Source organism: Tenrec ecaudatus, chromosome 15 (genome assembly GCF_050624435.1).
Source record: "Tenrec ecaudatus isolate mTenEca1 chromosome 15, mTenEca1.hap1, whole genome shotgun sequence".
NCBI classification, from domain to species: Eukaryota; Metazoa; Chordata; class Mammalia; order Afrosoricida; family Tenrecidae; genus Tenrec; species Tenrec ecaudatus.
Window position 1 is genome coordinate 77059671 of NC_134544.1, and position 22245 is coordinate 77081915.

The following is a 22245-nucleotide window of genomic DNA, read 5'->3' on the forward strand; positions in this document are numbered from 1 at the left end:
AGCATGACTTCATCTTACATATTTTGGACATATTGTCAGGAGAGACCAGGCTCTAGAGAAGGACATCATGTTGAGTGAAGTGGAGGGATGGCAAAAAAGAGCAAGGTCCTCAAGAAGAGGGATTGTCACAGTAGTTGTCTCAATGCACTCAGGCATTAAGGATCAATTGTGAGGACAGCACAGGACCATGCAGCATTTGAGTCCGTTTTAAATAGGGTCACTATGGGTAGGAGCCAATTCAATGGTACCTACCAAAATAACAACACTATCACCCTCACTAGACTACTTGTCCGTCAGTTGGTTTCACTGAGCTATAAATTAACCACAAAATGTCCCTACGTGTAATGTGCACAGAAATCCAATCTCTAGACATAGCTTTTTTTTTTTAAGAAAGAAAGAAAATTAATTTGTTGAGAAGCCCTGAGCAAGGATCCAAGAAGATTCCTGGGTTTTCAAATATCTAGAGATTTTCAGAAGTACAGGGAAATAGAGAGGTAATTTATACATACTCACAAAAGATGGTGAGGTAAGACTAGGGATTGGTGAATTTATGTGCGCTTCCATTTGTAAAAGTGCTACGTAACTTTTAACTTCCTGTGCAGGCATTCAGGAAGCACTGGGGTTTGGGCTCCAGGAAATCAGGAAGTTTACCTGAAGGGTTTAATACATCTGACATTAATCCAAGTTGCAATCAAGATGTGTTGATAATTATTGATTATTGGGATGTAAAAGTGGCAAACAGAGATGAACGATAACTCAAAACTCACTTCTATCTAGTCAATGCCAACTCATAGTGACCCTTAGGATAGGGTAGAACTCTCCTTGTGGTTTTCTGAGACTGTAACTCTTTCTACAAGAAGAGAAAGGCCTAAAGCTGCTGTTTGGCACAACTAGTGGTTTTGAACTCCTAACCTTGTGGACTGCACCGCAACACATAACCACTACACCACCAAGTCTGGTTTAAAAATAAGTCCTTGATGATAGAAATTATGCCAGAGAGCACATAATAAAACTTTATAAGATCAATCACTTATTCACTGCAATTACTTTTTTTTTCAACAACATAAATGACAGCTATGCATGCAGGTCCTGCCAGATGGAATAAACAAGAATCAAGTCGACTACATCTGTGGAAAGAGACGGTGGAAGGGCTCAATATCATCTGTCTGAATAAAATCAGGGGCCAACTACATCAAACTTATTCTTGAAATAGTCTAAATTTAGGTTTGAACTTCCATATGATCAATTCATGGAAGTTTACACTGAACTTAAACAAAATCAAAACAAGTCCAGGGAAGCCAAATTACAGTCTTGAATCCATTCTATCTAAATTAAAGGCTATTTCAAGAATGAATTCAAGACATTGGATACTAATGACAGAAGACCACACAACTTGTGAGATGGCGTCAAGGACATCATACATACAGAACTTGAAAGGTCATTAAAAAGAAAGAAAAGACCAAAGCAGATGTCAGAAGAAGCTCTGACACTTGCTTTAGAACAAAAAAAAACTAAAGGGGTAGAGAAACAATGAAGTAAAAGAACAGAACAATCACATTGCCAGTCCCACTATGAGATATGATGTCCCTCATTGACCGATGGCCCTGCAGGGGACAGCATCGGAGACACAGTGTGAGAATTGCGCCCAAACTGATCCCACCACATCGAGGCAAAGCACTGGGGGAATGCAGTGGAACAGCAAGGGAATGGAGCAGCAAGGTCCCCAGGGAATGCTTTAAGTGGACTTTGCTGCACGGCGTGGTGCCACAAGAGACTGGACTGGAAAAGACTCCTAAAGGCCAACAAATGATCTTTGAAATAACTGCAAGCGTTTCTTTCTTGCTGTGTTTCTTTTGTTCTTTGTCAGTAGTGTGTTGTTGTTGTTTTGTTGTATAGTGTTTCTTGGTTTTGATATGTCTTGTTTTTGTGCATGTTATTATCTCCACAGGTCTGCCTAAATAAGATGGAGTGGATTAACTATCTGGAGAAAGAACAATGGTACCGACAGTTCCAGAGTGACATGGGATAGGGGGAGGTGGGGGGTAAAGAAGTGGTGTTAACAAACACAGGGACAAGGGAACAACAAGGGATCCAAATTGGTAGTCAGGTGGATGTGGCAGGCCTGATAGGGAATGATCAAGAGTAAGATAACGAAAAGGTATAGCTGAAACCCAGGTGGGGACGGAGCATGATAGTGAGAAAGAAGGAAAGTCAAGGGAAAGAGAGGAAAGAGCTAGAAGGCAAAGGGCATTTATAGAGGTCTAGACAAAGATGTACATATGCAAATATATATATATATATATATATATATGGATGGGAAAATAGATCTATGTGCCTATATTTATAGGTTTAGTATTAAGGTGGCGGAAGGATCTTGGGCCTCTACTCAAGCACTCCCTCAATGCATGAATGCTTTCTTCTATTAAATTGGCATTCTATGAGGCTCACCCTTCTGACACAACCGCTGAAGCCAAAGCAGGTAAAAAAGCAAATGTGGAGAAGAAAGCTGATGGTGCCCGGCTATCAAAAGAGATAGTGTCTGGGGTCTTAAAGCCTTGTAGATTAACAAGCGGCCATCTAGCTCAGAAGCAACAAAGCCCACATGGAAGAACACACCAGCTTTTGTGATCACTTGGTTCCAATTGGATCAGTTATCAGGCATCAAAAAACAAAAAATCATATCATTGGTTGCACACCTTCATGATACGATCGCCAAGGACAGACCGGTTCATAAGCAAATGTGGTGAAGAAAGCTGATGGTGCCCGGCTAAAAAAAGAGATAGTGTCTGGGGTCTTAAAGGCTTGAAGGTGAACAAGCGGCCGTCTAGCTCAGAAGCAACAAAGCCCATATAGAAGAAGCACACCAGCCTGTGTGATCATGAGGTGTCGAAGGGATCAGGTATAAGGAATCATCCACACACAAAAAAATCTTACCATAGCGAATGAAGGGGGAAGTGCAGAGTGGAGACCCAAAGCCCATTTGTCGGCCACTGGAGATCCCCTCTCAGAGGGGTCTAGGGGAAGAGATGAGTCAGTCAGGGTCTGATGTAACACCAATGAAGAATACAGCTTTCCTCCAGTTCCTAAATGCTTCCTCCCCACAAACAACCATGACCCGAATTCTGCCTTGCAACTCTGGTTAGAGCAGAGGATGTACACTGGTGCAGATAGGACCTGGAGGCACAGGGAATCCAAGGCGGATGATACATTCAGGACCAGGGGTTTGAGGGGCGTTACTGGAAGGGGGAGGGTGAGTGGGTTGGAAAGAGGGAACTGATTACAAGGATCTACAAGTGACCTCCTCCCTGATGGACGGACAACAGAAAAGGGGGTGAAGGGAGATGCCAGACAGGGAAAGGTATGACAAAATAATATTTATAAATTATCAAGGCCTCATGAGGGAGAGGGTAGCGGGGAGGGAGAGGAAAAAAGAGAGCTTGATGCAAAGGACTTAAGTGGAGAGTAAATGCTTTGAAAATGAGGAGGGCAAAGAATGTACAGATGTGTTTTATACAATTGATGTCTGTATGGATTGTTATAAGAATTGTATGAGTCCCTAATAATTTTTTTAAAAAAGAAAAATTATTACGGAGACACACTGGTTGAAGAACAACAATCCGCTACACTGCTTAACAAGTTTACAAGAAGCAGAAAGAAGTATCCATGAATAAATATGACAATTGGAAATTTCTGGGTCTGATCCTATTCTAGGAATTGGTGGTTCAACACCTGCAGAAATGGCATTGGACCTGTGGCCGACACTTGGGCCTTGGGTCTCCACTCTGCACTTCCCCCTTCATTCAATCTGATATATATATATATATATATATATATATATATATATATATATATATATATATACACCCACACCCACATATATATACATATAAATATATATATCCTTTTTTTTGCATGATACCTTACACCTGGTCCCTTTGGCACCTCGTGATCGCACTGGCTGGTGTGCTTCTTCCATGTGGGCTTTGTTGCTTTTGAGCTAGATGGCCGCTTGTTCACCTTCAAGCCTTTAAGACCCCAGACACTATCTCTTTTGATAGCCGGGCACCATCAGCTTTCTTCGCCACATTTGCTTATGCACCCTTTTGTCTTCAGCGATCCTATCATGGAGCTGTGCAGCCAATTATATGATTTTTAGTTCTTTGATGCCTGATAACTGATCCCTTCGGGACCACTCGATCACACCGGCTGGTGTGTACTTCCATTTGGGCTTTGTTGCTTCTGAGCTAGATGGCCGCCTGTTTATCTTCAAGCCTTTAAGACCCCAGTCACTATCTCTTTTGATAGCCAGGCACCATCAGCTTTCTTCACCACATTTACTTTTTCACCCACTTTGGCTTCAGCAGTTGTGTCGGGAGAGTGAGCATCATAGAGTTCCAATTTAATAAAAGAAAGTATTCATGCATTGAGGGAGTGTTTGAGTAGAGGCCCAAGGTCCTTCCGCCACCTTAATACTTAACCTATAAATATAGGCACATAGATCTATTTCCCCATCCTCATATATATATTTGCATGTACATACTTTGTCTAGACCTCCATAAATGCCCTTTGACTCCTAGCTATTTCCTCCATCTCCCTTGACTTTCCTCCTGCCCTACTACCATGCTCCATCACCACCTGGGCTACAGCTATGCAACCTTACCCTTGATCATTCCCCATCAGGCCTGCCACTCCCCCCTCTCTATCATTTTGGGTCCCATGTTGTTCCCTTGTCCCTGTGTTTGTTAACACCACTTCCTTACCCCCCTAGCCCCCCACCCCAAATCCCCCGGAACTGTCAGTCCCATTGTTTTTCCTCCAGATAGTTCATCCAGCCTGTCCTACTCAGACAGACCTGTGGAGACACTAACATGCATGAAAACAAGACAGAGGAAAACAAAGCAACAGTATACAATCAGACAACAAAACAACAAAAACAAACCACTGACAAAGAACAAAACAGAGATGGGTCAGTCAGGGTGTGAGGTAGTACCGATGAAGAACACAGCTTTCCCCCAGTTCCTGGATGCTTCTTCCCCCCAACTACTATGATCCGAATTCTACCTTACAGGGCTGGATAGGGCAGAGGTTGTACATTGGTGCATATGGGAGCTGGAGGCACAGGGAATCCAGGGTGTATGATACCTTCAGAACCAAGGGTGTGAGAGGCAATGCTGGGAGAGTGGAGGGTGAGTGGGTTGGAAAGGGGGAACAGATTACAAGGATCCACATTGTGACCTCCTCCCTGGGAGATGGATGGCAGAGAAGGGGGGAAGGGAGACTCCGGATAGGGCAAGATATGACAAAATAACAATGTATAAATTACCAAGGGCACATGAGGGAGGGGGGAGCGGGGAGGGAGGGTAAAAAAAAGAGGACCTGATGCAAAGGGCTTAAGTGGAGAGCAAATGCTTTGAGAATGATTGGGGCAGGGAATGTGCGGATGTGTTTATACAAATGATGTATGTATATGTATGGATTGTGATAAGAGTTGTATGAGCCCCTAATAAAATGTAAAAAAAGAAAATGATTAGGGCAAACAATGTACAGATGTGCTTTATACAATTGATGTATGTATATGTATGGATTGTGATAAGAGTTGTATGTGCCCCTAATAAAATGTTTTTTTTAAAAAAAGAAAGAAATGGCATTGGACCATGAATAAATTACTTGCAACTCAATTTTTGGGAACCTTCATGTTAGAATACTGATATTCGTTGATTATGGAATTTTTTCAATTCAAAAATAAAGAAGAATTTGGGTATAAAAGTACAGACATAATTAGACAGCCAGAGGGTTAACTGCTCCCCTTTTCAGTGTTGTTCTCCCAGGGGAGGATAGCCACCGGCGGGCGAGACTGTGTGGGAAATTCAATGCGGCACGTTTTAAATAGTCATACAAACAACGATTGGTACTATGTAATCTTTCAGGATTATATTGTATCCAAGCAAAATACCACAGATTTATCCATGGACCACTCTCCAGTGCTTGCTTGCCCTTTTAAGTCATTGAGAAAATCTTCTGACTGGAAATTATAGTCCATGGTTTCAAAAGAGTGTCATTTTGACCCAAAAGGGGTTTTAGACCAGAGAAGTACAGTGACCTTGACTCAGCATTATGCACATAATTGCGGGATAGTGGTTGCTCGGGAAATTCACAATCCGAAAACGACACTACTCAGAGAAAGGATGACAGTTAGGAAGATTCTACACCTGCTCTGTGATGGGCAAATGAGATACTCTATAGTCTTCAGGTATGGATGAGCCAGCTCCACTAAGATTCCCATTTTCTGGAGCACCTGTTATGTAGACGTTGAACAGAAGAAAGCTTTGGCATACTTACAATTATTTCTGACCGATGAGGTCATCGAAAAAAAATGATTACGGGGAGGAACCTCGGTCAAAGAGCAACAATCCGCTCCTCGGTTTTATAAGATTCCTAGAAGCAGTGAGAGGGATCCAGTGAACAAAATAACCTTTAGAAATTTCTGGGCCTGATCATTACTTCAGGGAGTGGAGGGTGCAACGCCTGTAGAAATGGTATTAGACCAGGAATAAATAACTTGCCACTCGGTTTTGGGAAGCCGTCATGTTAGAATACCGATATTAGTTAATTATGAATTTTTTTGACTTCACAAATAATGAAGTATTTGGGTACAAAATTACTGATATTGTACAGCCAGGAAGGTTAACTGCTCCCCTTTCCAATGTTGTTCTCCCAGTGGAGTATAGCCACAGGGGGGCGAGACTGAGCGGGAAATTCAATAGGGAACGTTTTAGAGACATACACACATAGAGTGCTACTGTGTAATTTTTGAGGATTATATTGTACCCAAGCAAAGCACCTCAGATTTATCCATAGACCACTCTCCAGTATCCGCTTGCCTTTTAATGTCATTTTGAAAATCTTCTTGTCCCGGCCAGCGGGACGTTCACCGTAGGTCCTGGGGGAGAGAGTGGGAATTGGGGGGTACAAGAGGCATGGAGAATGAGGACAAGACAATATCCTGATCAAGTCCTGTTTTAATGAACAAAGAGTCACAACTTATAAGGGCCAGCCAAGGGGGCAGCCTCAGCCGCACATGCAGATTAGGCTACCTTGGCAACAGGCCAATCAGGGAGGTCAGGGGAGCGCGCCCTGCCCATGAGTCAGTAAGGGCTTACAGTCTTCAATTAGGTACGCAGAGGAGTGGCATGTACATGCAAATCAAGCATAGGGGAAGACGATCTTTTGCCCAAACAAAGGGATGCAGGAAATGGGTGCTTATCTAAAGAGCATTAACCCTTGTTTGCTCAAGCTTTACAGCTGCAGTGCTCTGTCACGTAGGCTGGGGTAGAAGAATACCCAGAGCTCAGGCTAGTAAATTCCAAGCAAATGGCCGGGCCTCATGGCTCCGGACAGGTCCCCCTTTTATATATTATTCAAAGCCAAGAGAGATCCCTTCGGGAACTGCATCTGTCTTAGGTTGTCAGGCATCAAGGGTCATCCTTACCCGTCATTGATCAATGGAATGCCTTCATAAAATAAGAGCAAACCAATGTCTGTCTTAGGTTGGTATGTCTTGTGCCGATCTTACCCGTCATTGACTGCCAGTTCAGCTCACAAGGGCAGGGGGTCTTATCATAACTACTCGTATGAGCCACCCTGTTCAGACATCTCAAGGCAATGGTAATGGACCTGTATGGGCTTTGCCTGGATGGCCTCAATCTGCTCTTTGATGAAAGCCATGAGCTTATTGAAAACCACCGGTCCCAGTGAGCACATTAGTAACAGACTGAGTATAGGGCCTAAAAGTGGTAAGAGATAGGGTAAAATTCCATTCAGCCCAGTCCAGAGTGGGTCAGCAGTCAGCTCTCTTCTTCGCTTCTCCAGGTCATCTTTCAGCTGTTTGATCTTGTCCCTGACGATCCCAGACTTGTTTGTGTAGAAGCAGCATTTCTCCTGTAGGGTCAAACAGATACCTCCCTGCCCTGCAGTGAGCAAATCTAAGCCTCTTCTGTTCTGCAGCACTACTTCTGCTAAAGAATCTACCTGATCTTGCAAATCTTGTATGGTGCCTGACAAGGCTTGCACGTCTGAAATCAATTGTCCGGACAGTTTGGTATATTGAGTAATAGAGACACCTAAGCTGGCAGTTCCGGAGGCAACCGCGGCAGAGATTCCTAATCCTGCAAGTAAAGGAATAAATTGCACTGCTCTTTTAACTTTTCCCAATATGTGATCAATAGTAGGGATAGGGACAGGTTCATCTCCAGGGATGATATCTATGTCCGGAAGGAGGGAGGCTAATACACATAACCCTGTCCAATTCACAGGCAAGTAGGTGTAAGCCAGGTTGTTACCACAGACAAAAACTAAACTATTGGGAGCACACAGGGGCTTTGAAATACTAATTATTGCACTGCAATAGGTAAATGTAGCTAAACCTACATCAATCTCATCAGTATTATTGTAAGAGGGGGAGAAGAAACAGGAAGAATTGGAAAATTGTAAAGGTTGTACCTGTAGGGGAGGAATCATTATGCAAGAACTATTATTTGTATAGTTCATGGAATGTGTAGGTATGGCAAGGGGGACAGGGTATCCTTGCCTCATACAAAGCCAACATTCTTTAGCAAGGCTTGAATTAGAAGCGTTAAGCAACTTATATGTGGCTTCAAGGATATCAAAAGTCTGAGCATCGAGTTCCAGTTCACCTCTAGCCTTAGGCAATGCTAGGGGATGGTATTGAAGTTGAGGATATAATGCTTTATGTAGCTCCTCAATTTTCTTCTGTACAACAATCTCTCTGACCTTATCCTGTGGACCTCCTCCATCTGATATGTGAACAGGAGGGTTGATCTCCCAACACACAGGCTGTCCCACTGTACCTGTGCAGGAGGCAACTCCCAAGTTGTTAGATACTCCTGTGGTTTGAGGTATGACACTCCAATCACCCCCAATGGACCCGGGGCGTGTCCTCTCTAAGGTGGCAGTAAAGTAAGTATTACTCCCGTGTGTGCATGGCTGATAAGAGGCATAACAGGTGCTATGCACAGCTTGGTAAAATGTTGTGCATGGGCAAGGCCCAGGATGCCCATCCTCGGAAGGGATTATGTTCGGTTTTTTAACACACTGCCACATATTAGAAGTCCAGTCTTGATATGCTGTATGAGAGGCGCAGTCCACTATAGACCTGAGTTTCTTTGGGGGTGCTGACACATATCCTGTTTCACAATCACAGGGTTTGCCATACCGATTTTATAGTATGGCATGAGCCTTGCTTGGGTCATCGAAGCCAGCGTGGATTCCAGTCATGTAGATGCGCAGGGTGACAATCCACAGGAATATTGTGCCAGGACTCATTTCTGAAATGATAAGAAAGGGTACTCTCAGGGAATGACCTCTTCCCTGGATTGATTGCTATTGTCGACTTGTTTCACCAGTCGCTCTGGCAGCCATCTGGCTGCATCATGTTCTTGAGAGAACACACAGACCGAGCCTCTCCCCCAGATCAACACTGGGTCTGGGCCATGCCATGAATTGTCTAATGGATCCCTCCATTTTACCATGGCGAATTGTTTTTGAGATTCTGAGTGCCAGAAGCGATCAGCGGCGGATTTTCCGTGATCATCCAATGTTAAAAAATTTTTTATAAAGAGAGCATGATTAAGGATATTTCTGGGGGTACCCTTAGTGGGGTACCATTCCCCCTTTTTTATTTTGTCAATGGTAATCTTTAAAGATAAATGGGCTCTTTCGACCATTCCCTGTCCTTGAGGATTATAAGGGATCCCGGTGACATGTTTTATTTGTAATTTATCACAGAAATTCCGAAAGGCCTTTGCTGTGTAGCCAGGACCGTTATCGTTTTTATTTGTTTAGGAATACCTAAGATGGAAAAACAGTGCAACAGATGAGCTATAACATGTTTGGTGGCCTCTCCTGTTTGGGGGGTAGCAAGTATGAACCCGCTATAAGTATCTATGCATACATGAATATATTTTAGATTACCAAATTCTGCATAATGGGTAACATCCATTTGCCAAATTATGTTAGGAACAAGCCCTTTGGGGTTGACTCCCAGGTGGGGAACTGGCAAGTATGTCACACAGTTATTACATTGTTTAACTATCTGTCTAGCTTGTTCTCTAGTTATTTTAAACATCAGTCTTAGGGACTGAGCATTCAAATGGTGCAGATCATGAGCGGCCTGTGCTAAGGTTAGGCCTTCATTGGTAACTGTGGCCACTATTTTTGTGGCGGCATCTGCTATTTCGTTACCCTGAGTGAGGGGCCCTGGTAGACCTGAATGAGCTCTAATATGCCCTAGGAAAAAGGGGGCAGTTCTCTTACGAATAAGTTGCTGACAATGTAAAAATAACTTAGCCGTTTCTGAAATATGTTTAATCTGTGCAACAGTTTCCAGGAGGGGAACTGAATGAGCCAAGTAAGCACTGTCAGTATAAATATTGAGTGCCCGATCGGGAAAGGCTGAAAAAACTGCAATAAGGGCTTGTAATTCCACCAATTGAGCTGATGTATGCGTAGTCTTGAATTGAATTATTTTGTCAGAAAAGGCATAGGCAGCAACTCCTGTAGATGACCCATCAGTAAACACTAACAACGCATCATTTAAAGGTTCCTTACTAATAATACGAGGAAAGACGAACGCATGCAATTTGCAAAATTGAATAAATTTATCCGGTGGGTAATGATTATCTAATTCACCAGCATAAGAAGCACAAGCTATAGGCCATGTATCAGTGTTTTGGAAAAGCCAGTGAATTTGTGAGCGAGAATAGGGTTGTATAATTTTCAAAGGTTCTATTCCAAAATATTTTCGACTATCTTCTCTGCCCAAAATGATCATATCAGCAATAGCATCATAATATGGGAGTAAAACCTTTTTAGGTGAAGAGGGCAAGTGGATCCACATAATGGGATTATTTTGCCAAAACAAACCAGTAGGTGTAACTGCTGTGTTGAAGACTATAAATGTCAAGGGCTGAGAATAATCTATACTAGTAACGAATTGAGCAGCAATAGCATCTTCTACCCGTTTAAGTGCAATAAGCGCCTCTTCTGAAATTGTTCTGGGAGACTTAGGATGGGAGTCACCTTTCAATATATCAAACAGAGGTTTTAATTCACCTGTGGTTAGCTTCAGATATGGTCGTAGCCAATTAATATCTCCCCAAAGTTTCTGAAAATCATTGAGTGTTTTTAACTTATCTTTACGAATGACAGCCTTTTGATTGGTTATTTTTGGTCCATTTATTTGAAACCCCAAATAAGTATATGGGTCTTGTAATTGTACCTTTTCTGGAGCTATTTGTAGCCCAGCCGCTGCCAATTCCTGCTTGAGCCGGGCAAAGCATTGCAAGACCTGCTCTCCTAGCTGTCCTGCTATTAAAATATCATCCATATAATGTACAATATACATGTCTTTCCAAAGGTTTCTGACGGGTTGTATAGCTGCAGTTACATATTTCTGACACAAGGCGGGGCTGTTCGCCATTCCCTGAGGCAAAAATTTCCACTGGTACCGTTTCATTGGTTCTTTAAAATTCGTAGATGGCACACTAAAAGCAAAATTTTTTTGATCTGCCGGATGTAAGGGGATTGTAAAGAAGCAATCTTTAAGGTCTATAACAATTTTAAAATATCCTTGAGGAATCGCTACTGGGGAAGGTAATCCTGGCTGCAGGGCACCCATGAGTACCATGGTGGCATTTACAGCTCTCAGATCCTGTAAGAGTCTCCATTTACCAGACTTCTTTTTAATGACAAATATAGGGGTGTTCCAAGGAGAAGTACTCTCTGTGATATGCCCTGCTTCTAATTGTTCCTGCACTAACTGCTGGGCAGCAACCAGTTTTTCGGTTGTTAAAGGCCATTGATCAACCCATACGGGTTCATCTGATTTCCAAGTGATTGGATCAGCACACCCTAGGGGTGCAGGCATGTCAATGGCCGAGATCAAAAATTTCCAAAGCCCTTCTTATCCAATTGTCCCAAGGCTGGGATTGGTTGCCGGATGCCATCTTCTCCTTTCCCTAGTCCTTTTCCAGGGCTATAACCCTGAGCTAGCATCTGTGCAGTGACTATATCATTGGGGCTGCACATCATGACCTTCATTTGGGAGAGCAAGTCCCTGCCCCAGAGGTTAACAGGCAATGGAGGTATAATAAATGGCTTAATGAGGTCTGAATTATTTTCATAGTCCTTCCAGGTGATATACTTAGAACTTTGACGAGGGTTACTACTTTGCCCAATTCCTCTCAAATTAGTCAGCGTCTCCGAAGTGGGCCATGTAGAAGGCCAATCCTCTTGTTTGATAATAGTTACATCAGCTCCGGTATCTATTAGTCCTGTAAATGGCTTGCCATCCAACCATAAGGTCAGGGAAGGCTTCCGATTAGTAATTGGTTGTACCCAATATACATTAGAGGATCCAAAGCCTCCTGTCCCTCTTTTAGAACATTGGCTCTTATTATCAGTCTTAACAAATGGTAGTAGAATTAACTGAGCTAGTCTTTCTCCTTGAGGTATAGTAATGATACTATTAACAGCTTTGGCCATAATTTTAATTTCTCCAGCATAATCATTATCGATTACCCCTGGGTAGATTTGTATGCCTTTCGTAATGACACTACCTCTCCCTAAGACCAATCCAAAGGTTTCAGGGGGGAGGGGACCATGTACCCCAGTGTTTAAGGCTTGTGCTCCCATGTCAGGGGTTAGTACTGTGTGGGAGGTGGAACAGAGGTCCAGTCCCGCGCTCCCTGGGGTTGCTCTATTAAGTTCTGAAATGGATTGTTGCTGTTTGCTGGAACAAAGCTGACTGCCCCATAAGCTTGTTTCGGGGCCTGGGGCGGGCCCCTCATGCCGTTTCCCTGCTGGGGTGGCAGAGGATTCCCTTGACTATTAGTTTTAGACTTACATTCATTGGCCCAATGCTTTCCTTTTCTGCATCTTGGACAAGGGCCTGGAGCCCTCGTCTCAGCGCTCCTATGTGGGTCCCCTCGACAATCCTTAGCAAAGTGTCCAAGTTTGCCACATTTAAAGCAACCCTTTTTATTTTTATCTCGGTCGTTAAGAAAATCCCTTACTGTTCGCCCACTAAGGGCTGCTGCCATAGCCAGGCCCTGTTGATAGGAAGGCCCGATGTCTGAACAAAGGCGGATATATCCCTTCAAGTCTGTCCTTTTCCTGTGGGGTCTAATTGCTGCTTGGCAGGCCGGATTGGCGTTCTCATATGCCAGTTGTTTTACGTAATCTAGACCAGCCTCAGCATTACCGAAGAGCCTTTCCGCTGTTGTCATGAGTCTATGAGCAAAGTCTGCGAAGGGCTCATCTGACCCCTGCTTAACTCCTGTGAGTGAAGCTCCGGGATCCCCTTTAACGGGAAGTTTTTTCCAAGCCTTTGTAGCGGCTGCTTGGATTTGTGCAAACAACCCAGGGTGGTACTGCTTTTGGGTTTCAATTGCGGCATAGTCACCCTCGCCTATCAACATGTCAAGATCCCAATCCTGTCCCACTTGAGCGTTCCTTTTTGCCGTTTCTCGGGAGGACTCATAAAACTCAGATTTCCAGAGCAAATGGTCTCCTCCAGCGAGAACAGCCCTTGCCAGCACATTCCAATCTCCCGGGGTGAGCCATTGTTCAGCCAAGGAATCCAAAAGGGCTATGCTATATGGGGAAGTGGCCCCATATTGAGAAACAGCCTTCTTTAATTCCTTGATAAGGGTAAAAGTGAGACCAGTATACATTCTGATAGGTTCCCCCTGCTCATCTGTGCTTTCAGTGACTGGGAAAGCATGCAGAGGGGAGAGACCCTCCCCCCCTCCTTCCGCATACCTCTCCTCTTTAAAGGAGTGCTGCCTGTGCTGCTGGGGTGGGCGGACAAATTTCCCTTGCCTGTCTGGGTCCGATGTGCCTGTATTCCCTGTTCTCAACGTTTTCAGTCTGTTAATCAAGGACTGATACAGCTCTTCTAGTCTTATCTGTTCCTCGAGCTGACTAATTTTTTCTTTGAGTTCCTCGTTTGGGTCCACTACTGCCATCACTGTAGGTGCTGAGGGCAAATTACAAGGAGGAGGGTGCCAGTCAGGATTATGATACTTAGCTGCCTCCTCTTCAAAATCATCCCAATCTTTCTCTAAAGGGTCAGGATTGTACTCATCCTGATTATCTTGGAATTCTTTTAAGATTGGATATATTTTCGGCCTATTGTGTCCTTCTTGGTCTTTAATTTTAATAGAAGAGTTTTTTGTCCCTTCTTTATCGTTTTCATCTGTTATTATAGGAGGGTCCTTGGCCTCCTCTTCATCTCTATCTAGGGGAGTAAGGTCAATCTTCTTCCCTGGTTGAGACTCTCTAAGATCTGTTTTAGAACTGATTTTTAATATTGTTTCTGTCTGGGCAATGGCCGCTGTTATTTGCGGACATTTTTCCTTCTTATCTATTAAATCTTTAATTAAAGCCCAATAAGAAAAGGCTGTGACAGGAATTTTTTCCGGTCCAAAGACCTCATAATAATCCTCTAAAGCATTACCAACTCTTTTCCATCTTTTTATATCAATTGTCCCTTGCTGTGGAAACCAAGGACAAGTATCTTTTATAAAGTCAAAAAATCTAAATAAATCGCAACTCCTGACCTTTACTCCCCGTGCCTTTAAAGCCTCTTTCAATTGTTTCACATAAATCTGATGGCTGCTCAATTCTTGACCCATCTTTAGGCGCTCTCACCTTCAGTCACACCGCAGCAGGTTCCCTTGGCGGCCGAAGGAATTTTCTTCCACTTTAACTCGCCGGCTTATTCCTGCGCCTTCATCCCTCACTTTATCCCTCGTACCCAGTTCACACGATGGGCGCCAGTATGTCCCGGCCAGCGGGACGTTCACCGTAGGTCCTGGGGGAGAGAGTGGGAATTGGGGGGTACAAGAGGCACGGAGAATGAGGACAAGACAATATCCTGATCAAGTCCTGTTTTAATGAACAAAGAGTCACAGCTTATAAGGGCCAGCCAAGGGGGCAGCCTCAGCCGCACATGCAGATTAGGCTACCTTGGCAACAGGCCAATCAGGGAGGTCAGGGGAGCGCGCCCTGCCCATGAGTCAGTAAGGGCTTACAGTCTTCAATTAGGTACGCAGAGGAGTGGCATGTACATGCAAATCAAGCATAGGGGAAGACGATCTTTTGCCCAAACAAAGGGATGCAGGAAATGGGTGCTTATCTAAAGAGCATTAACCCTTGTTTGCTCAAGCTTTACAGCTGCAGTGCTCTGTCACGTAGGCTGGGGTAGAAGAATGCCCAGAGCTCAGGCTAGTAAATTCCAAGCAAATGGACGGGCCTCATGGCTCCGGACATCTTCTGACTGGAAATTTTTGTCCATGGCATCAAAAACGTTTCATTTTAAGCCAACAGAGGTTTTAGACCAGAGAAATAACAGCAACAGTGACTCAGCATTATGCACAGAATAGCGCGACAGTGGTTCCTCAGGAAATTCATAAGCCAACAATGCCAGTCCTCAGAGAAAGGATGACAGTGAGGCGGATTCTACACCTGAGCTCTGTGATGGGCAAACGTGGTGCTCTATTGTCTTCAGGTATGGAAGAGCCAGCTCCACCAAGATTCCCATTTACTGGAGCACCAGGTATGCAAGTAGAGGATGACCACTACAACCCTTTGGCGTAACAATTATTTTGATTGATGAGGTCATTGAAAAAATTATTATGGAGACAAACCGGTTGAAGAGCAACAATCCGCTACTATGCTTCACAAATTTACTAGAAGCAGAAAGAACTATCCTGTGAACAAATACATCATTTGCAAATTTCTGGGCCTGATCCTACTCCAGAGACTGGTGGCGCAACGCATGCAGAAATGTTATTGGACCACGAATAAATTACTTTCAACTCCATTTTTGGCAACCTTCATGTTAGAATACTGATATTCATTGATTATGAAATGTTTTCACTTCAAAAATAAAGAAAAATTTGGTTACAAAATTATGGACATAATTAGACAGCCAGGGAGGTTAACTGCTCCCCTTTCCACTGTTGTTCTCTCAGTGGAGCATAGCCACAGGGAGGCAGAAATGGGAAAGAAATTGAAAAGGGAAAATTTTAAAGAAATATACACACACATAGAGTGGTAGTGTGTAACCCTTGATGATCACGTTGTATCCAAGCAAACACCTCAGATTTGTCCCTACAGCAGTCTCCAGTGCCTGCCTGACAAGGTAATGTCATTGGGGAAATTTTCTCACTTACCAAATGGTGTTTTACACCGGGGAAATAACAGCGAGACTGACTCAGCATTATGCACAGAATTGAGCCTTATTGCTTCCTCAGGAAATTCATAATCCAACACTGACACTGCTCAGATAAAGGATAACAGTGAGGAAGTTTCTAAACCTGAGCTCTGATGGGCAAACGTGGTGGTCTAATATCTTCGGGTATGGATGAGCCAGCATGTTTAGGGAACCTGTATTCTAGCTTACACCACTTCTCCCTCAGTGTTGTCCTGCGGTGGCTTGCATGTTACTGTGATGCCATAAGCAGTGCCACCCAGTATTTCAAATAGAAGCAGGATCACCCATGGTAGAGAGGTCTTAGTGGAATCTCCAGAAATAAGGGTGGGGAGGAAGACCTGGTGATCTACTTCTGGAACATGAACCCTTTAGGTTTAATGACAAGGAAATAATAATGACGAAGTACTAAATCCTCAAAGTAAATTCAACATTAATGACGTGGATGGAGGAAAACACTGAAAATGAGGAAAAAAATAGCTGCACACATATTATCAAAATGTGAAGATGGTATATATGAAGTGCTATCAAGAAAAATCTGCAAGTTGTCAAAATAAAATGGAATGTTTAAAAATCAATTGTTTATGAATTATTAAACTTAGTGTGGTATTGTCTATTTATACTTAGATAATCAAGTAGTTTATAAGGCTGAGATTGACAAATGAAAGGAGCTTGGCATCGTATTCATCATCACACAGTACATGGCAAGATCTTCCCTGAAGAATAATTCTGTCAGTGGAAGGTTAATATGCATATGCCTGTAAGTAAGACCACTTACAAGTGATATTTAGATTTGTACACCAACTGTTTAAGCAAACGTAAACCATGGGATCCAGCCCCACCATCAATTGGGCCCTTAGGAATAGTGGGTATAATTAAGGAAGATAAAGCAGACAGCAAAACCGAGTAGAGTGGCCTCATCTCCAATACCGGAATAAGATAGCAAGGTCATTTAACAGTGAATTTATATAGAAGCGAGTCATGCAAGACTCCAGAAGGCACAGACACAAAGAGAATGGACAAATGTAAATGTTGAAATATCCTGAATTCTTTTTAAACACTCCATGATAAGTTTTAGGCTGTGGGAAAATGAGGACCATGAAGAGAGGATACAGACTAATTATTTTTTCTCAAAATTAAAGAAGATTGCAAGGCCAAGTATTTGGATGGAGAGAGGAATTCACATTTTTAAGTTGAAGAAGAGTCCCAGTCACATTCCCCTAATTAAAAATTATCCTCATGATATCCTCTCATTATAGTGTTACCTTAATGATACCTCATACAAGCACATGGCTTATTCCTATCTGCCAGCAGTTTTAACTACAAGAGCAGACATGTCATTGTTCTCTCCACTCAGGAGACAGTTACTCCAATTCACCTGCCCTCGGCACTAGTCTTAAGTTGCTCACCCAATTATTTCAAGAACCCCCAGGGTAAAAGTTGTGCCTACGTTGTTAGGTTGGTAGGTGTGTGTGTGTGTGTGTGTGTGTGTGTGTGTGTGTGTGTTGGGGGTGGGGGTTATTGCTATCCATAAATAGGTGAAAGAATATAACGCCTTTTTTATTTCTGCCCTTCAATTATACAACCGTCCCATAGGACTGATCCAGAGGGCATTTGGGAGAAGAAGTGATAAAGGGAAGCTGATTGCTTTTAAAGCTAGGCATCTCTTAGCTGAGTAGCAAGAAGTCAGGCGCCTGTAGGAGCTGTATACTAACATCTTAGTATAGGGTAGCTGTGGAGAAAACTCCATCTGGAGATTGTGCATTTCGGCTCTAGCTTTATCCTTGGAGCTTGAGGAGGTTTTCTTCTAACACTAGTACTGTCTTCCAAGCCCTGTGATCAGGAGCATAGAGATAAGGCTGCTTTCATCCAGGTTCTGTTTTCCAAAATAAAGAAATTGAGGACGGGGAAGGGAGGGGAAAAAGGGGAGCTGATATCAAGGAAGTCAAGAAGAAAATGTTTTGAAATTGTGGTAGCAATTGTACAGTACTGCTCCATGTGACTGAATTATGAAATGTTATGATATTTGTAAGAGCTCAAAAAAATGATTAAACAGGAATAAAGAAGATGGCCGACCAGAGCATCCACATATTCTGAGAGCTCCTCCGAGTTTGGTATCCAGGTAGCTTAATGGTAGGAATCTGGTGAGTGAAATATCCCCCCAGGGACAGCACCCCAGCCCCACCCCATGCATTTCTCCAAAGCAGGGGTCTCGGTGAAACAGGACTCTTGGGACATCTCCGGTCACTAGGCTGCCGCCATCACACTGGCCACTAGCCTAAGCTCCATCCCCAGACCGGACCCCAGCCCAGAGTCACTTGCCTGCTCTGCCTGGACAAGCGCAGCAAGTCGCGTGATCCCCTACACCAGCTGCCCACTCGCAGGACCCCACTAGGAGAGAAGCTTTCCTCTCCTTCATGGCAGCCATCTTCCTTCGGGCCCGCGTCCCTCCCTCCATTCAACCAAGCTCCGTGTAACAAACCTGCGGGTTGTCTGGCGACCCCCACGGGGGATCATCCACCCACACTGCTGCCGCGGACCTCTCCACTGGCCCTCCGTGTGCCCGGCCTCCCACCCCCGGGAGCCTAGCCCCCGCTACACTCCGAGCCGGGATCCTGCGCTGAGCACTTCCCGCTGGCACGAGCCATAGCCCAACCCACACCTACCCACGACCCTGCATTTCCACAGAGTACCGCGGCCCGGGCCACTGAGTCTGCCCGCCGAGGGCCCCTCCCAGTGCCTGGTGCTGGAGTGGGTGCCACTGCCGAGAGAGCATGAGTGACAGAGCTCTGCATTCCAGTGGACTGGCATAGCACACACTCTCCCCCCCTCCCTCTGTGAGCTGCAGGGATCCCAGCGGCCACGGCTCTGAGCTCTGAGCCTGGGCGGAGGAAGGGCGCCATTTCTCTCTGCAGTTTCGCGCCAAGCCACCGCTGTCCATGTGGCTCAGCTGAGAAGTCGGCCCACACAGCTCACAGCCCGGGCAGATTAAACAATAAACATTCTGCCTGCTGGGGAACCTGGGGCTCGGCTTTGCATTAACTGCAGAGCTGTCTGTGTGCTCCAGCTGGCTCACACCACATAGGGGCCCAGTGGGGTCCCCAGTGCCAGCTTCTAAGCCTGCTGGAGCCCTCCCCAGCCACCACAGGAGGCAAACACTGTGCCCTGTGCCTCCTCTCAGTACCCTTAGCTGCCCAAGCACTTTCCGGCTAGTGCAGGACCGCCAGTGGCAACTATGAATCCAGAGATAGTAATAATTACTCTGAATACCAATGGACTCAATTCGTATATTAAAAGAAAGAGGCTGGAGGACTGGCTTAGAAAACATAACCCATCAATCTGCTGCCTGCAAGAGACACATCTTAAGCGAGCAGACAAGCATATGCTGAGAATAAAGGGCTGGCAGAAAGTTTACCAATCGAATGGTAACTCCAAGAAGGCAGGAGTGGCTATCTTAATCTCTGACAAAATGGACGTCAAGATCCAAACCATAAAAAAAGACAAAGAGGGACACTACATAATGCTCAAAGGCTCAGTAAACCAGGAAGCACGTTGCATATTGAATATTGACACACCTAATAATGGTGCGGCAAATTTCGTCAAACAATTAAAAAGATGACAGAAGAAATCACAGAATCAACAATAATAGTGGGGGACTTTAACACTCCACTAACACAGAAAGACAGGTCACTGGGAAAGAAGCTCAGCAAAGAGACCAGAGCGCTAAACAATGTACTTAGGCAACAGGGCCTGATAGACACCTATAGAGCTTTTCATCCAAAAGCAAAAGGTTTCACATTCTTCTCCAATCCACATGGATCTTTTTCAAGAATAGACCACATGCTGGGACACAAGTCCAGCCTGAGTAAATTCAAACACATAGATATTATCCAGACATCTTTCTCAGACCACCATGCCATAAAGCTGGTGATTAATAAGAGGGCATCCAGAAAAGCAAGGGCAACCAATTAGAGAATAAACAAGGATCTCCTGCGACATGAGTGGGTACAGGCCCAGATCAGAGAGGATATTAGGAAGTTTCTAGAAACTAACAAGAATGAGCATACAACGTATCAAAACTTATGGGACACTGCAAAGGCAGTTATTAGATGTAACTTGATATCATTAAATGCATATATGAAAAAAGAAGAAAGGCGTATGACAGATACGTTAACACAAAACCTCCAACAACTAGAACAGAGTCAACAGAACAACCCCTCCAATAGCAAGAGAAAATAAATAATAAAAATCAGGGCGGAGTTAAACCAGTGGGAAGACAAAAGAACAATGCAAAAGATTAACGCAACTAGAAGACTGGTTCTATGAAAGAATCAACAAAATTGACAGCCCTCTGGCAAAGTTTACCAAGGATAGTAAGGAGCAAACATCAATAGGCAGGATGAGGGATGAAATGGGGGCAATAACAACAGACCCCAATGAGATAAAAAGTATAATCACAAAGTACTATGAAGGTTTGTATTCTAATGAATTCAGAAACCTGGAAGACATGGATAAATATTTAGAAAAAACCATCTCTCCCTTGATTATCTCAGACAGAGATCAAGAACCTCAACAAACTCATAGCGAAGGAAGAAATAGAGACGGTCATAAAAAACCTACCAAGGAAAACGGACCCAGGGTCAGATGGCTACACAGCAGAATTTTACCAAGCGTTCAGGGAAGAGCTCATACCGATCCTCCACAAAGTATTCCATAACATAGAAGAGAATGGCAAGCTCCCAAACTCATTTTATGAAGCCAGCATTACTTTGATACCCAAACAGGGCAAAGACCCCACAGGTATAGAGAATATAGACCAATGTCTCTAATGAACATAGATGCAAAAATCCTTAACAAAATACTGGCCAATAGAATACAGCAGTAGGGATGCAGGGATGGTTTAACATCCGAAAATCCATCAATATCATACACCATATCAAGAAGAAAAAGGATAAAAACCATATGATAATATCCATAGATGCAGAAACGGCATTTGAAAACATCCAACACCCATTCCTAATCAAGACACTCAGGAAGATAGGATTGGAAGGTAAGTTCCTCAAGCTCATACAAGCTATTTATGAAAGACCAACGGCCAAGATCATAGTCAATGGAGAAAAGACAAGAACATTCCCACTGAAAAAGGGTACAAGACAAGGATGCTCCTGTCCCCACTTTTATTCATTGTCATTTTGGAGGTTCTGGCTAACAACACAAGACAGCGGAAGGACATCAAAGGGATCCAATTGGGAGAGGAGGAGGTGAAACTATCGCTATGTGCAGAGGACATGATCCTATACATTGAAGACCCCAAAAGATCCACAGCTGGAGTACTTACAGCGATAGAGGAATACGGAAGAATAGCAGGATACAAGATCAATAAACAGAAATCGGTAGGTTTTCTATACACATCGGACAGGGCCATGGAAGAGGCAATTAAGAGGGAAGTGCCCTTCACAGTAGCTAAGAACAAACTGAAATACCTAGGAATATATTTAACAAAAAATACTAAGGAACTATATAAGCATAATTATATAACCCTATTACAGGAAACCAAAAGCAACCTCCACAAATGGATGACCCTCCCCTGCTCATGGATAGGTAGGCTTAACATAGTAAAGATGACAGTTCTTCCTAAAGCACTTTACAAGTTCAATGCTATACCAATTCAAATACCATCAACCTTCTTCAAAGAATCAGAAAAACTGACCACCAACTTCATATGGAGAGGGAAGAAACCCAGAATTAGCAGAGAACTCCTCAAGAAGAAGGACACAATTGGAGGACTCGCCCTACCTGATTTTAATGCCTATTACACAGCTACAGTGGTCAAAACAGCGTTGTACTGGCACAACGATAGACACTCAGACCAGTGGAAAAGAATAGAAAGCCCAGGAGTAAAATCAGCAGCATATAGACAACTGATCTTCGACAAGGGTCCCAAAAACATC